The sequence below is a fragment of the Indicator indicator genome, chromosome 1 (genome assembly GCF_027791375.1).
Source record: "Indicator indicator isolate 239-I01 chromosome 1, UM_Iind_1.1, whole genome shotgun sequence".
NCBI lineage: Eukaryota > Metazoa > Chordata > Aves > Piciformes > Indicatoridae > Indicator > Indicator indicator.
In genome coordinates, this window is record NC_072010.1 from 87,887,136 (window position 1) to 87,896,511 (window position 9,376).

The window sequence follows — 9,376 nt, forward strand, 5'->3', positions numbered from 1 at the left end:
GCTGGGCTCCCCAGTTCAAGAGAGACAGGGAACTGCTGGAGAGACACCAGTGTAGAGATATGAGGATAACTAAGGGACATAAACATCTGTCTTATGAAGAAAGGCTGAGACCTGGGGCTGTTTAGCCTGGAGAAGAGAAGACTGAGAGGGAATCTTATTAATGTTGATAAATATCTGAAGGATTGATGTCAAGAAGGGCTCTTTTCATCGGTGCCTTGTGATACGACAAGGGGAAATGGACACAAAGTGGAACATAGGAAGTTCCACCTCAACATGATGAAAAACATCTTCACTGTGAGGGTGCCAGAGCCCTGGACCAGGCTGTCCAACCAAGGAGGTTATGGAGTATCCTTCTCTGGAGATTTTCAAAACTTGCCTGAACGTCATGCTGCATGGTTCTCTGCTTGTATTCTACTCTTCAGTTGTTCTAGCAGTACAATCTTAGAGATGGATGTTACACTTCTTCTAGAGATAACTGTCCCTTTTTCTCCATTCTATCCCATGGGTTTTAATTCTAAAGAAAGACAGACTCTAAGTCACTGAAAATAGGAGGAAAGTTTCAGCTCTGAACTGCATGCCTGATGAAGATGTTACAGCTCACATACAGTGGTGCTGTGAGCACCAATCATCAGTAAGAGGTGACACGTTTACCTTTAAACATCATGTTTAGAAAAACTTGTGATGTTTAGTGCTGAGCAGAAGAGACATTACGAAGAGATGCAGTCCCTAGACCTGCCTTTTACACACTTATGGAAAAACTGTCTTCATACTCTGGGTCCTCAATGATATTTATTGGGAATTTAGTTTTCATAAGGTTTAGTTTGTAAGATAGATTGTACATTTTGTAAGTTTGATACTTAGTTCTCCTGAGTTTGACTATTTTTTTTTTCTCCCTAAATTCTATACAGCATAATGGTTAAGCCCCAGAGGATCTGGGTCTCTGCTCAGCTCTATTGCATCATCCAATTACCCTGGAGTGTGTTTCTTTGAAAGAGTGGTTCTGCATTTTGACTGCTACTGATGAATTGGGTTAGCGCAGCACTTCCCCCTGGTCACTTGGGACAGGCATTTGGCCTACCATGCCAGTTCAGGAAGCAATGTAACCCTTCTTCTGGCCTCCACAACTTCTGTTTCCCATACCTCATTTGAACATCAGAGCTTCTGACCTCACCTCTGATGTGATCTCAGTGTCTGGCTAAGATAACGATAAAGTTAGTAAGAAATGGATTGGCCAAAGAGCCCTGAAGAGTGTCATGTTCCAAAGAACAATCTGACCCATCTGTTGGTCTTGCAGTCTCCTCACACGAGGCGCAAGCACTTTTTGCACTCAGTATTACAGCCTGCTTCTGTATCTGTCTCAGACAGGTCTCCCAAGAAGTCTGGCTTGTGCCTCAGATTCCTGTTGTGCTAATACATCTTCACCAACCAGATGAAGATATACATCTTGCACTCTTGTCACTGCTGTGCTGTGACTCCACATTATTCTGGCAGATTGAGTCCTTGAAGCTGGAGAGCTTCCACCCCCCTGCCTTTTTGCAGAATTGAGCTTCCTGTTCCTTCTTTGCCTTGCTTCTAGTCACGGGGCTGATTTGTGGCTGATAAAGCCCAGAGCAGAGCTCAAAAGGGGTAAGAGTCTCTTGTCTCTGTTTCATATCGGAGAGGCTTTTCTTATTCTGAGATAGTGGAAGAAACATTTTTTTTCCTTTGCACTGAAAGTAATAAAATTCTACAGTCACTCCCCAATCCCTCCACAAAGTGAAAACAATATATGTCCTTTTACAGTCTTAGCTTGATGCTTTTTCCAGGGAAGAGCTGCCCATACATTGGCAGGAGTGAAGTTCTGAGGGTGTGTCCAAAGACGCTTCACAGGTACTTGAAGAGAACATGAAGAAAGGGGCAGAGATGATGGACACATGGCACATTCTTCTCAGGCTTGGGAACTGGTACCAACCCTGTCTCATACACCTGCTCTAGTGCATGCTGTCTATCTCTGGAAAACAAAGCATAATCTAAAACAAAACCACATAGCCTGGGGGAGTTTTTAGCACATAGCTGGCTTAGTTGTCCATTGAATCCTTGCCTAAAGTGAGAAGTCATGCTGGAAAGAACCCTGGAATTTTTTAAGTTGCTGCTGCCCCTTCTGTGACCTAGTAATTATTTCCAGGCCTCAGAGGATATCTTGTACTTCTGTTCTTTGTCCCCATCTCGAAAATATTTATGAAATCACCTGCTTACCTCAGTGGTAGAGGGTGACTTCCTTAGATACCAGATTAAACAACTTCTCACCCATGAAGGCCTTGATCAATTGTAAACTTGACTCTGAGAGCACTTTGCACCTTAAAATCGTGTAGGTGGGCTTCTTTGTAAGCCTCTGGGACAAACTGGCAAGCAATAATGAATTAGAGTAGTAATAAAACATTGGAGTTTGTAGTCAGATCTTTGCTATTTCCTAGTAAATCTGTTTGTTTTCACTTTAGTCTTGAAGCTTGTTGACTGGACATTTTTGGTATGGGGTAACTGAAGGCAATTTTTTGAACCTCTGAGGAAAAGTCTGCTATTTATTTCTCTCAGTTCATCTAGACAACATCTAACCAATTGGAGAAAACTAAATACTGAACTGTGGTGGTTTGGCCCTAGCCTAGAGGCCAGATGCCCACCAAAGCCACTCTGTCACTCCCCTTCTTAAATGGACAGGGGAGAGGAGAAAAATATAACAAAAGCCAGTAATAAGATAGAAGCAATTTAATAACAATAATAAGCAAAGGCACCAGACCACATGGAAGCCAAAGCAGAGAGAGAGATGTTAATTTCTGCTTCCCATCAGCAGATGATGGTTGGTTCTGGGAAGCAGGGCTCTCTAAGCTTGGTGGTTACTTAGGAGAATAGATGCCATGGATGAATCCCCCAGCTTCTTTCTTTCACTTCATTCTTATATCTGAGCTGACATCACATGGCATGGAATACCCCTCTGGCCACTCTGGGTCAGCTGGCTCAGCCATGTCCCCTCCCAGGATCTTGCCCACCCCTCAATGTACTCTTGGGGCTGGGAAATGTTGGAAATACACAGCCTGGATACTTATTCAACAGTAGCCAAAACACTGCTGTGTTACCAATTACTGCTGCAAAACACAGTACTAGAAGGATGCTGTGAGGAGAATTATCTCCAGCTCAGCCAAACCCAATACATAAACATAATGAATATAAAAGATAAAACAAGACTACTGGAGGAAGTGAGATACAGTAAGCACTCAAAGGATGTTGCTGACAAAGCATTTTACTGACAGTAGTAGAAATCGTGACAAGGTCCACAATCTCATGAGTCAGGACACTGTGAAGAATAATGTCCGCAAAAGCTACACTATACCTTTTCCTAGAGTAGTCTTGGCCAGCAACTTCTTGGAGGGGCCTAAGTCTAAGTAGGTCTTGAAGTATAAACTTCTGTGGTGACCAGTGGCCCCTCTCATGCCTGGGCAATGCCCAATATGCATCCTCTGTGCAATTACAGGTGAACTCACAGGTTGTCCCGCTGCTGCTGTTGAAAAAAAGATTTACCAAGCACTTTTCTGCTGCAGCAGGCCCACTTTCACTGTGTGAAATTTATCTTCACGTTACTTTAAAATGTATATTCAGGCCAGAGTATCTTTCTGCTACTGAATTCTTTGTGGCTTTCAGTCATGTAGTTACATTACCACAAAGAGCTAATAGCAATCCCAGTTCAGTGCTGTGAAGTGCTTATTGTGCTGCTTCTCAGTGCAAACCGAAAATGTTCTTTCTGTTCTCATTGCTGATTTACACACCACGCTTGGTATGGTTTAAGATTGCCTGGAAACTGTACTGCCTATGTGGGCACGTGTAGAAACGTGTAAGCCTAAACGGTAGCTCTTAGCAGGCTTAATGTTTACTCAAAATACTTCATAAAACATGGATCTGGTTATGCAGAAGCCTCTCTTAACTAACAAAGTCCTGACTGTATCAGGTGGAAATCTGGCTCATGCCTGTGTTCTCCAGTGTGTCAGTGTGAGCTGAAATTCCCCCCCCCTCCCCCCCCAACAATAACCAGGCTAGCTCAGTCTGGAAGCAAATGAAAGCTGTATTTACAAGCAGCATCTACAATCTGTGATGAAATGCAATGAATATGTACAAATATACAAAATTCACAACATTTACAAGTATATACAATCAACAGAAAAGCACAACCAATCTCCCTTTGCTTCCCCCCAAAGGGGACCTTTCCCAAGGGTGCCTCTCTCCCAGGGGCCTCCCCCCCAGACCCCCTGGGCAGAAAGCAGAGTTAGCTAAAGCAGAAAGTTGTTAACTTAGCTCGCCAAGGTCAGTGTGTTATCTTCAGCCAGAAGAGAAGAAGAAACAGCAGCCAGACACCCCAGCAAGTTGCCCCAACTGCAGACTGCAGACTGCCCACTTTGTTTTGAGTAGCAGTTCTTAAATATTTCTATCTGTCCAATGGAAGTGTTTAGAACAATCATTATTTTGCTTTCTTACACCCAATAGTGACTTATTTACACTCTTTCACTTTCTCTGCTTGAACTTCGCAAAGAAAAATTAAAGAGACAGTTTCAAACCATCACACCCAGCCATACAACTGATGAGAGCGGCTGTGAGGGAAAGAGCACGAGAAATGTTTGAGGCACAGGGAATATTAAGAACACCAAAATCAGACTGTAACAGGTTTGTCTCAGTTTCTTGCTGTATCTGGCCTTCTGGGTGGGCATTCTCCTGCTCCTAAGAGAAGAGCTTGATACGTCATGGCCTGTGACCATGCTTGGCAAAAAGAACAAAACAGGATTTTAGCCAGCCAGCCATATTAATGCTTTTGCGGAAATTCCCAGCACTGGTTGCAACTTCATGTCTGTGATGCAGGACAGAATGAAAATGGAAAGAAACCAATCCATAGCATCTGCTAGTTCCCAAATAATAATTTGCTTATGTGCCAGGAGAAAGAACAACTGTAAAATTTCTCTGTAGTAAAGACTCCTTTCAGTATAATGTGACACCCAAAGAAATGGACTTTTCAGGCAAGTTTCTGAAGCAAACTTTCTACTACATGGCATAGTGAATAGAAACTAAAGTGGGAATATTTGTTCATCGTTCTTCTCAGTTTTCTTGCTGCTTCTGAGGATTTGGAATATGGATTGATGGTCATGGTCAGTTTTCTCCTTCAGACCACTCTCTTCTGAACTTTTACTAGAAATTCATCACTTTTCTCTGCCATGGCAAATAGAGCAATCCTAATTCCCCCTGATTTAGGAAACATCCCAAGTGGTGTACTCTCTCCAGCTAGACAAAGGGCTGTGTCACTCTCACTCCATTTCTCTGTGTTGAAATGGCAGATCTAGTCCTGTGTTTTATTTTATTTCTACTTTAAGGCTTAGAATTGGTTTGAGCTTGAATTTATACAGATACCTTCCTGTCTTTAGACAGCCTTCTGTTTCAAAATGATATAATTGCTCTTGCAAAGACTCTTAGGGTCTGCATCCTCACTCACTTCCTGCACATAAAATCTTACAGCAACATTGGACTATACCTGTGCTTTCATTCTCTGGAACTCATGCATGTTCCTTCTGGGAAGAAAGATTCAGAGAATAATGTAGTGTGTATATGAATTGTACATTTACAAAGTCATGTCCTTTGACTAATTTTGGCCAGGCAGGACTTAGCACAGCACACCACTAACAGAAAGACAAATGGCCAAATATTAACCACCTGATCTGAAATAGGTCACTGCTACAGGTTTCCAAATGAAAGATTGTCCACACTTTCCATTATGAGTAAAATGTTGAGTTATTGATCTAAACTAAAATGTAATGAAAAAAAGAATCAAATATCAAGCTGAGGCAGACATCTACAACAGATAATTCAAGCCCAAACTCACAATACATGGCAATATTATAAACTGTAGAATGCAGACTCTTATAATGGGAGCTCTCTCACACTCTTAAGAGCTGACTGTACCTGTGCCACTTACAAGCAACCCACTCAGGCTTCCACACAGCATTTGCATGAAGGCTACTTGTGAAAAAAACACAGTACAATTTGGTCAGACTAAAAAGCTTTTCCTCCTATTCATATTTCAGGGGGTTCCTTTCAAGATTAAAGCTTTGTGGGTTTTTTTTCCCTTCCCTCTCTTTTTTATCTAATCGCTTCCCAAAATGATAAGTTCCACTTCGAAGGAGCTGAAGTCACTCCTATGACTCCAATCAGTCATACTACATGAAAGAAAAAGGTCTGTAGACTGAGGTGCGTGTCACACTGTCTGTAGCAAAACCAAAGATCAATCTTGTTCCAGATTTCAGACTTCCTGTTTGTTGCTGAGTAGGTTAATTGCGTGTAGTGTTAATTCTAATCATATGCATATTGAAAGTGCTGTGAGTGTATGAGTAAACATAGTGGAGCTTAAGAAGTGCTTACCTAGCAAGGCACTACTAGCTTGAGACAGGTAGAACAGAGGCTATGCTAAGAAGATGTGGGTGGATTTTTTTTCATAATTCTCTGATGGACAGATACATTGAGTGAAAAAAACAACCTGTCGTCACAGATTTGTTGTCTTGCAAGTAAAACATGTGGCAGTAGAAGACTTGACACTTACTGATATCCTTTTGTTTTAGTAATGGAAAGTTAGGAGTAATGATTGGTTTTATCACAAGATGCTCCACCTACTTCTTGTTCACTTTGCACCATTAGTAAAAACATGAAGAAGATGATGGAAAAGTGTGATGGTTTGAAACTGTCTTTTTAATTTTTCCTTGCAAAGTTCAAAACAGAGAAAGTGAAAGAGTGTAAATAAGTCACTATTGGGTGTAAGAAATCAAAATACTGATTGTTCTAAACACTTCCATTGGATAGATAGAAATGTTTAAGAACTATTACCCAAAACAAAGTAGGCACTCTGCACATTCTGCGTTCTGCAGTGGGGGCAGTTGCTGGGCTGTCTGGCTGCTGTTTCTTCTTCTCTTCTGGCTGAAGATAACACACACTGACCTTGGCAGCTAAGTTAACAACTTTCTGCTTAACTAACTCTGCTTTCTGTTCAAGGAGGGTCTGGGGGGAAGCTCCTGGAAGAGAGAGGCCCCTTTGGAAAGGGTCCCCTTTGGGGGGAAGCAAAGGGAGCTTGGTTGTGCTTTTCTGTTGATTGTATATATTTGTAAATGTTGTGAATTTTGTATATTTGTACATATTCATTGCATTTCATCGTAGATTTTAGACTCTGCTTGTAAATACAGCTTTCATTTGCTTCCAGACTGGGCTAGCCTGGTTATTGTCAGGGGCGGGGGGGGGGATTTCAGCTCATACTGACACAAAAAGAAAAACAGGCAAAGAAAATCATATGTTAAATGCATATTATGGAACTGTTGAAAATGAAGCAGTAGGATAGAGGTAAGGAAAGGCCTGAATATGGTACAGCATATGTGCATTATTTTACAGTCTGTAATACCATGAGGAAAGACTGTTCAGAAAGAATTAATGGGGGACTTTCTTATTTTGCCCAAATGTGGCTGGGCATTTGCTGGAATGGCCTGCAGCTGAGGCAAGCTGCATCTGTAGGAGAGCAACAACTACAGGGGAAACAGCTTTATTAGAACTACTGGTAATAGCTCAATAGGGTTGGTTTTCATGTTCACACACCCTGCTGGAAGTTAGAGCACTGTCTTCTGCTGGCCTGGGTCCTGCTCTCTTCCCTCCTCCAGAGGAGTTCAAGAATAGATTATCTGCAAATTGTGGAGAAGCTCCAGTTTGTCCGTGGTGTCCAGAGTGTGATGCTGAGCCTTGTCACCCCTGAGGGAAGTGAAACCTGTGGGTGTGTAGAAAGGAGCTGTTAAAATAGATGTTCACTCTCTTTTCTCTCATGCTCTTGCTAGATACCCTCAAGTGTGCATAAAGCTACAGCTTTGATCTAAGGCTGACAGACACCAGTGGGGAATGAGCAGTGCAACTTCTCTGTGGCACTTGTGAAATTCTGATCTGGCACAGCAGTAGCACCAGCACCTGACTGCAGCATGCTGCTTGGACTCAAAGCTAAATGAAGCTCACATGGTCCTGTTTTTCTGGGAGACTTCCAGCTGTTGGGAAACACAAGCTAATGCAATTATCTTGTAGCTCCTTGTGATGGTTTGAAATTGTCTTTTTAATTTTTTCTTGCAAAGTTCAAAACAGAGAAAGTGAAAGAGTGTAAATAAGTCACTATTGGGTGTAAGAAATCAAAATACTGATTGTTCTAAACACTTCCATTGGATAGATAGAAATGTTTAAGAACTATTACCCAAAACAAAGTGGGCACTCTGCACATTCTGCGTTCGGCAGTGGGGGCAGTTGCTGGGCTGTCTGGCTGCTGTTTCTTCTTCTCTTCTGGCTGAAGATAACACGTACTGACCTTGGCAGCTAAGTTAACAACTTTCTGCTTTAACTAACTCTGCTTTCTGTTCAAGGAGGGTCTGGGGGGAAGCTCCTGGGAGAGGGAGGCCCCTTTGGAAAGGGTCCCCTTTGGGGGGAAGCAAAGGGAGATTGGTTGTGCTTTTCTGTTGATTGTATATATTTGTAAATATTGTGAATTTTGTATATTTGTACATATTCATTGCATTTCATCATAGATTGTAGACTCTGCTTGTAAATACAGCTTTCATTTGCTTCCAGACTGGGCTAGCCTGGTTATTGTCGGGGGGGGGGGGGGGATTTCAGCTCACACTGACACACTCCTGCAAGCAAAACTTTTTCCTTCATTTTTCCTTCCAGCTGCTGATTAAGCACCGTGCTCCTGATGCAAGCATGCTACCTAGCCATGGGTGTAATGAAGCTGCATGAAGCCCTGACCTCCAGCTTTGACAACTACTTGCTCCTAAACTGTAATCTGCCTTTGCTGTTGCTCCAAGACTAAGCAGCATAAAGGTTCATGCACTCCTTCCAGCAAAACTCATGCCATCAACAGTTGTTTTTATTGCTCAAGTGGCTGTGTTGCTCAGCTGTGAAAGACTGTCACTGTGTTCTCAGTCAACACTTATTTGCAAGTGCTAGTTCACTCTGACCTGTCTGCTCCTGAATGATTAGCTTTTTGGAGCTGGAGATCCCTCTTCACTGCACCAAGCTTCCTGTGCTGTCAGCCTGGGAAAGCATGTGGAAAGAGAGATAGTGACTGTGCCTTCTGTATTTCACTTCTCACACAGCTAAGTTGTACAATAGATGTTCGGAACTGGATGAAACATGTTCTACCTCCAGTACTGACAGGGTGTTAGCACTGTCCAGGCATGACCCCAGCTTTCCCCCCAAAAAAAAGCTAATAATCTAGGTCCTGTCTGAACACATCCCAGGACAGAAAAGCAGCAATAGGAGTTCTAAACCTGCTGTTGTAGAAAGTTGTTGTGCGAGC